The sequence below is a fragment of the Gigantopelta aegis genome, chromosome 6, assembly GCF_016097555.1.
Source record: "Gigantopelta aegis isolate Gae_Host chromosome 6, Gae_host_genome, whole genome shotgun sequence".
Taxonomy (NCBI): Eukaryota; Metazoa; Mollusca; class Gastropoda; order Neomphalida; family Peltospiridae; genus Gigantopelta; species Gigantopelta aegis.
The window spans coordinates 71,779,409-71,788,378 of record NC_054704.1 but is presented as its reverse complement, the minus strand read 5'-3'; the positions used below and the strand labels follow the sequence as shown (position 1 = coordinate 71,788,378).

General features: G+C 38.3%; 1 long non-coding RNA gene across 1 annotated transcript; it reads left to right on the top strand.

The window, feature by feature from the left end:
• Positions 1 to 322: 322 nt before the first annotated feature.
• On the top strand, positions 323 to 7,700 carry LOC121375267. Its single transcript, XR_005958298.1, has 5 exons — positions 323 to 402; positions 1,457 to 1,495; positions 5,184 to 5,231; positions 6,108 to 6,149; positions 7,229 to 7,700. It is a non-coding gene; the product is annotated as an uncharacterized LOC121375267 (long non-coding RNA).
• Positions 7,701 to 8,970: the final 1,270 nt, after the last annotated feature.

Below are 8,970 nucleotides of genomic sequence, written 5' to 3'. Positions count from 1 at the left end.
CTGGCTAGAATGAAAAATAGCCCAATGGGCGCACCCACGGGGATAGATCCTAAACCGACCGTATATCAAGCGAGCGCTTTAACCACTGGGCTACGATTCACCTCTTAAACTAAAGACTCTTTAATTTTATCCCCACATGTAACCAAGACAGCGCTAGAAGGTTCTGGAGCTATGTGATAACACACTCAAGTTAAGTTCCTTGTGTCAAAACCACTACAACTGATTAACTGGAAATATCGTGGTTTCGGTTTCACAACACTACTTATATGGTCAGATTTATAAATAAAAATGTAATCAGATTTATAAATAAAGTATTTGGTTAAAACCAGTATCGCATGTAAGTACTCGCCAGTTGAGAACAATCACTGATCGACGAAGACGTGACATCTAGTGGGCAAAAAGGTAGGATATTATTTTTAATTGTGAAAATAACACGAGGACGTATAATTAATTAATTACCTTTGAGCTCCATTTTGGACTTTGTGCGGTTTTCAATGTTTATCTACGAATTATTAGTTTAAATGTTAAAGTAAATAATTAATTATTGAGCTATGTTGCCCGTTGACTGTAGCTCGGTGTTAGAGTGATCGCCTGAAGTTAGATGGATTTTTTGTCCGTTCCAATCAGTAGCCTACCCCACCACTGGTACGCCAAAAACCGTGTTATGTATGGAAAAACACAGTTTGTTTTGTTTAACGACTTATGATCGGTATCGCGGCCCACTCCGTGATTCCGGTTTCCAGGGGTCGTCTCATACGACTCAGCGTAAATAAAGAAGGAAGAAGGGAATGTTTTATTTAACGACGCACGCAACACAATGTTTTTTATTCACGGTTATATGGCGTCGGACATTTGGTTAAGGACCACACAAATATTGAGACAGCAAACACCCAGTCGATTAACAGCAATGGGATATTTTATATGCACTATCCCACAGACAAGGTAGTACATACCACGGGGCTTTGTTACACCATATGTGGAGCACTGGCTGGAACGAGCAATAAAAATAAAGAATTAGTCAGTTAAACATATACAGGGCCACATTTACAAAGCCTGTGCCCACACGCTACCGACCCGGGTCGGGCTGCTAGTGCTCTCTTGAACCTGACAAGCACGGGCAGTCCCTTCTACCACCCACCCACCCACCCCGACCCCTTTACTGTCCTAGAAGAAGGAGCCGGCGTAGGCCTAAGTCCTATGACATGACCTGAACTGACCTTTTCTTTTCCTTTTCTGTCCTTCCAGTTCATTCAATCGTTTTTCACAAACATTTACTTTGATTGATTGATTTATTTATTGAATATTTCAGTCTGCATTATTGTACAATTGAATGTTTCTAATTTGGAGAGGGCCTCATAAGTTGGATAACTTGTGCCCAATCCTTTTGTATATGTATTATATGCAGTAAAGTAAGTTTTTTTTAAAAACCTGACCTGAATTTTTTTTTTATTATCAGTTGAGTGTAAATCGAGGAATTCAATCACTTGGAAGTAAGGTAAGTTACATTAATATTTATCATCCATTAAAGGCTTTTGTAGGAAATATCGCTGGCACTATAATTTGCGATATCTCCTGCGATATTCTCCTAGGAGATATCGCTTCTTTTTGTTATGTCACAGTGTATGTTTCAGCGCTAAACCTATCATTAGTGACGTCACATCACTGTCGTTCTGCTAGTTAACGAATCTACGGATGCCAAATGTATAGTGGCATTCAACCCACATTACTGACATTGTTTACAGTAGTCACAAAAGAATACCATGATAATGGATGATCAAAAGAATACCCACCTCGTGTCTTAAAAATCCTCGGCAAGGTTCGGATTTCATACTTTTATCAACTTGTGCTGATAAATTGTGATATCACAGGACACTCGGGGAGTATCCTCTATAAACCAATGTGGTCCTTGCTTTATGAAAATGATATAACATGAAATTACCTTAAATATAAAATTTATTATAATACAATTCGGAAATTCAAATATGTCACAATATGGTGAATCACATGCATCAATACTGGAATCGACTGTGACATCATGTCCGACTCTATGAGACTGAAAGGAGATGTGTGTTGTCTCAAAGGGAGGTCATCCAGTGTCCATCTCGATACATTTAAGTCACGGCCATGGGAAAGCTGCTCCGTCTCTTGACATGGACCCAGCTCTCAATGTCCACGCATGTCTTGAGATAGGAATGAGATAAGCTGGCTCTACTCATTCAAGGGTATTTTTTCAAAGGACGTGATTCAAATGTAAATGCTATACCATAGTACAATAGATATCCCATAATATACTTATATGGTCAGATTTATAAATAAAAATGTAATAAGATTTATAAATAAAGTATTTGGTTAAAACCAGTATCGCATGTAAGGACTGGCCAATCGAGAACTATCACTGATCAAAAAAATAGTCACATCTAGTGCACAAAAGGTAAAATATAATAACCATTGACATTGTTTTTAAATAGTTAAATTTGTTTCCATTTATGCTATTATTATTTATTTCCCATACAAAATAGGCAAAATAAGTTTGTAAAATTAACACACAGAACATATAATTAATTATCTTTCAGCTCTAGTTTTGACTTTGTACGGTTTTCAGTGTTTATCTACTAATTATTAGTTTAAATGTTTTAGTAAATAATTATTTATTGAGTTACGTTGTCCGTTCACTGTGATCATCTGCTATTGAATGTCAAACGTTTTTTTAATTTTAACATATTGTCTTAGAGAGGAAACCCGCTATATTTTTCCATTAGTGGCAAGGGGTATTTTTATATGCACCATCCCACAGATAGGATAGCACATACTACGACCTTTGATCGTGGTATACTGGCTAGAACGAGAAATAGATGAATTAGCCCACAGACGAGGATCGATCCTAAACCGACCGTGCATCAAGCGAACACTTTACCACTGAGCTACGTCCCACCCTCTTGTATTTTTTAACTACTAGTGTGTAATAATATACCCAGGTTAAAGAAACAAGCGTCATCTTCTTCTTCCTTGTATCAAAACTACTGCGATGTATTAACTGGAAATATCGTGGTTTCAGTTTCATATTACTACATATATAGAGTTATATAGAGAACAACCACTGATCGACAAAGAAGTCACATATAGTGCAGAAAAAAGTAGGATAATAACCATCAACATTGTTTTTAAATAGTTAAATTTGTTTCCATTTATTGAGTATCTGTAACTTACTGTCCTGATATGGAATGTCATGATTTTCTTAATTATTTATAGAACTGATGTAAAAACATACTTCAAATTGCAGTATTTTCAAAACACAATTGATAAATGGAGGGTCACTCGTGACGTAGCACGCTGCTGTACAAAGTGGGAGGTCCACTTTATCAGTTGTCATGGTGTTGCATAGTTTCGTATCTCGGTATTGCACAACAGCTAATTGTGTCAACACGGCCATGTAGTCTGACCGTGTGTCAAGTGGAAAGTGGCGTAGGGAGGGGGCCACAGGGGCCTCTTTTTACATTTTAGAGCACCTAAGTCCTTTGATCCATTAACCCAATCACATATGACATTGACATTTATTACGTCTATCCAAGTCTATCCAGCAAAAGAGTAATTTTGTTGTCAAAATGTTCTTGTTAAGAAATACTAAAAGTGTTCTGCTATTAAGCATACACTGGTTCATTACATTTATCAATACCAGTATGAATGAGATTCATAATGAAAATACTGCCTGTGCTACATAAGATGCTTACTGGATGTCAAACCAATGTAACTGGTGATTGAATCCATTCATACATGTATATAGAAGTCTACGAATTACAGGAGTGCTCTTTGGTATCTTTAGTAGTTTTCAATTGTTTCCTTGTATGAAACGTTTTCAAACATTCTATAATGTACACTTTCGTATATCAAATATTAAGCCATGTAAATGATTCTGACACGGGATTAAATGATTCAAGCTGCATGTTATTGGCAGTTCAGATCTGTCATGACATGGTGGAATGGATGTCAATGAATTTGACGAAAACAATATGTAATACATTTGATACATGCTCTTATGAGCAATGTAGATGAAGAAACTGATCAGGATACTGGATAAGTGAGATTCCAGTTCCATGCAACGATTCTTGGAAGTTGAAGATGGATAACTGTGGTCGATTTTATTTCCATGCTTTCATCCAATTAAAGATCAAACAAATGCAAATGTATGACAATTGGTGGCCATTTTGAATTGTGATGCCACCTGGTCACTGGAGGGGGAGGGTGTTGTAAAGTTGGTCCTACATCAGGTTTTACTCTACACATAACCTGCATGCATGCAGTATAGCATGTTAGTATAATATTTGGCACTTTAATACTACATCATGTAAAGATAACACTTTGACCGTTGGATCGATACAAAAACAAAATTGCAAAGCATACCAAGTTATTAAACACACACCTTAGTTTTAACCATCGACCTTAGTTTTGTACCCATTTCTCAACTGTGTTACGGTCTATTAAGTTGAATTGGCTTTCAGAGTATGAAACGAAACTAGTCTATGAATATACTCTTCGCAGAAATAGTTTAGATATTTTCTAGTATTACAAAATTCTCAGTTGAGTATTGTGCAGAAGTTAAAAACCGCTTGTTGGTGTCAATTTGGTGATATTATTTTAGACTCGGGCAATCGGCAACTTATTTATTTATTTATTTATTGGGTGATTTTCCTTTTTACTCCAGAAAATAACATACACATCTCAGGGTTTAATTTGTATAGTGTTTCATTTGTTTTATAAAACGTAGTGCCCCCCACTCCCATTTTGATCAGGGTACGGCCCTGGTAGTAGTGTAGTAGTTAGTAATAATAGTGGTAGTAAAAGTAGTGGTAGTAAAAGAAGTAGTAGTAGTGATGGTGGTTGTAGTGGTGGTAGTAGTGGTGGTGGTGGTTGTAGTAGTAGTGGTGGTGGTTGTAGTGGTAGGGTGGTGGTGGTAGGAGTAGGAGTAGTAGTAGTAGGAGGAGGAGTAGGAGTAGTAGTAGTAGTAGTGGTGGTGGTAGTGGTGGTGATAGTAGGAGTAGTAGTTGTAGTGGTGGTGGTGGTGGTGGTAGTAGTAGTAGTAGTAGTAGTAGTAGTAGTAGTAGTAGTAGTAGTGGTGGCGGTGGTGGTGGTGGTAGTAGGAGTAGGAGTAGTAGTAGTAGTAATTTTATGTTATATTTGATTTACAGATGGGCAAAACAAAGAATATCGTGAAGCGACCTAAGGCTAAAGTACATGTAAGTAAATAAATAAGCATTTCGTGACGAAATTGGAATGGCTAAGCCGCTTCCCCTTTTCACGTTTATGTCCACTTAATATTCAAGCGCTGTTCTGGGCATACACGACAACAATTTCAACTTATTTTCGTGTTTATATCCAATTAAAGTTAAAGCACGCTGTTCTGGATACCTCAGCTAACTGGGCTGTCTATCCAAGACAGAGGTTTAGTGGTTTGTGGTTAGTGATAGAGAAGTCGATGTAGTTGGCTTACACTTACCCACTGAATTGTTAAAACTCGATACCTGGCTGCGAACTCAGTACTTACCAGCCTTATGTCCGATGACTTAACCACTACACCACCGAGTACGGTTGCCCGAAAGGACAGGAGTTATTTTATTCTTCGTGATAAAGCTATTACAAAGGTACAATTTCAAAGTTGTATATTGGCGGTTTAGAAACCTTTCCTTTGAAATATAAACATAGCTTCAACTATATACTGGCAAAACATTTTCAATCAAATAATATAATTTACCAGTAGAAAAAATATCATTCGTCTTGAAAACTCTTCAGTGGACGACCAACGGATTTGGACGCGATTAGTTGAGGTGAATACTTCGTACCGTTAACGTAAAGTTTGCTGTCTTTGTACAATTCGTCTGGCTCTGGTGGCCCTGTCACAGAGCACACTATTTCATGCGAACCACCGTTTTGTTCGCGTGTCGTTTACACAACTGCAAATATATGTATAAACAGTGACCATTAAAACATAGGTTCATGCATCATATATTTCTTATAAAATCTCATCTGATGAAACATATTGTAGAAACAATTTCTGATAATAGGGAAAACAAAATGGCCGCCATGGTTTTCACTTTTTCACTCTTTATTTTCAGAAGAAGGCGCCTGTCAAAAGACCGAGGCTACCCCCTCTCAAGGTCAGTAATTAAAAAGGTTTTAAATAGATAATGATCTCAATTAAATTTATTATTCTCTCATGGCAGATTAATGAAAACACATTGTTTGGCTTTGCTTTCAAATTAGTTTGAGGTCATTAATGAGGTTCCTGAGTTTAATTGCTTACATTTTATCCCTATTTATATTCATAAGTCAGAATAATTATTATTTTACATATATCTGAGTAAAAATATTCATATATGAATTGAACTGATTATGTAACTACACTCCAGCACAAAAAAAAACCCAAAAACATTGGCAATTAGTCAAAGACAGGTACATGGCGAACAACACACAATTTCTAAAATTAGATGTGAAAAAGTCGCATTTATGAAGTTACAAAAAAAAAAAAAAAGTTTGTTTTATTTAACGACGCCGCTAGAGCACATTGATTTTTTATCTTATCATCGGCTATTGGACGTCAAACATATGGTCATTCTGACACTGTTTTTAGAGGAAACCCGCTGTCGCCACATAGGCTACTCTTTTTACGACAGGCAGCAAGGGATCTTTTATTTGCGCTTCCCACAGGCAGGATAGCACAAACCATGGCCTTTGTTGAACCAGTTATGGATCACTGGTCGGTGCAAGTGGTTTACACCTACCCATTGAGCCTTGCGGTGCACTCACTCAGGGTTTGGAGTCGGTATCTCGATTAAAAATCCCATGCCTCGACTGGGATCCGAACCCAGTACCTACCAGCCTGTAGACCGATGGCCTGCCACGACGCCACCGAGGCCGGTTTATGAAGTTACAATGACGCATATCAATATAACATACCAATATAAATATTCAATAAGACACCCCCTCCACTCCCCACTAAAAGAAAATAATGTTTTGTCATGTCATACCAGTGCGACTAAATTCAGACGCTTGGCGCTGAAGGAAATTCGAATACCATGATTTTTTTATATAATTGTAGGATTTGACTAATAAGGGACTACAAATGGTATTTAATTTTGACGTCACCTCCCCCCCCCCCTCCACCCCCACCCCCCAAAAAAATAAAATAATAATAATAATATATATATAATGACCAGTTCTATTATTGATATTTCAGAGTGTTTTTAGCTCGGGCGGATCAGCAATGTCCAGAAAAAGGTTTAAAATGGGAAACAACCAGTTTGATTCCTTTCAATTTTGTGGACAGTACCATACTTTTCGCCGTCGCTAACTTCAGATGACGAGGACAATCGGATCGTAAATCCATACATTTTTTTTAATCATATGGAATCTCTGTAACATCAGAAACGAACATAACCTTTATTTAAATATCCATAACCCACGAGTGCTGATGCAACATCGTTAATTGCGTGCGCTGTTAGAATCATTAACGGACCGGTTCCTGTTATTGGTTACTTAATGGCGTCATCAGCTGCATGATGACGTTTGTAATTGTTATTCTGATTAAAAGGTTGACAATTTGCTATTAAAAAACAACAAACAGTTCAAATTAGAAAAGGGATAACTCAACAGTGTTTTAAAATTTACAGAAATAATAAAAAATAATAGTAATAAACAATTCAGTAATTTTTTTGTGTCTTGGTTGTTTTCGGGTGGGTTTTTGGGGTGGGTTGGTTTTTTTGGGTGGGTGGGGGGTGGCTCAATCTTCTTACATTTTCGTAACATATACAGAGAGAGGATATAACTCATTACTTTTTTAAGATGTCGGCTTCGTACTGCAATTTGGCCTTAGCACGATAATCGAAACTATCAACTGGAACAAAAATATAGATATTTATCTACTCATAATATCTTATGTATTTTAAAAGTTCCCAAAATGTTGGCGGCTAGACCACTAAGCACATTGACGTAGCCAGTGTGGAGGGCCATGAAAGACATGCCACACACACACACCTCCCAATCGTATCTTTCTCTTCCCACCACCTTTTATATTTTTCTGTCGCAGACTATGGATTAACCCACCCATTCCCCATCCCCCACCCTTTCCTCCAATATAAAATCATGTCTACGCCAGTGCCTATACTACCCCCACCCCATCCTCCACCCTTTCCTCCAATATAAAATTATCTCTACGCCAGTGCCTATACTACCCACACCTCATCCCCCACCCTTTCCTCCAATATAAAATCATGTCTACGCCAGTGCCTATACTACCCCCACCCCATCCTCCACCCTTTCCTCCAATATAAAATTATCTCTACGCCAGTGCCTATACTACCCACACCCATCCCCCACCCTTTTCTCCAATATAAAATCCAGTCTATACTACCCACACCCCATCCCCCACTCTTTCCTCCAATATAAAATTATGTCTACGCCAGTGCCTATACTACCCCCACCCCATCCCCCACCCTTTCCTCCAATATAAAATTCTGTCTACGCCAGTGCCTATACTACCCCCACCCCATCCCCCACCCTTTCCTCCAATATAAAATGTCTACGCCAGTGTCTATACTACCCACACCCCATCCCCCACCCTTTCCTCCAATATAAAATCATGTCTACGCCAGTGTCTATACTACCCACACCCCATCCCCCACCCTTTCCTCCAATATAAAATCATGTCTACGCCAGTGTCTATACTACCCACACCCCATCCCCCACCCTTTCCTCCAATATAAAATCCAGTCTACACCAGTGTCTATACTACCCACACCCCATCCCCCACCCTTTCATCCAATATAAAATCATGTCTATGCCAGAGCCTATACTACCCACACCCCATCCCCCACCCTTTCCTCCAATATAAAATCATGTCTACGCCAGTGTCTATACTACCCACACCCCATCCCCCACCCTTTCATCCAATATAAAATCATGTCTATGCCAGTGCCTATA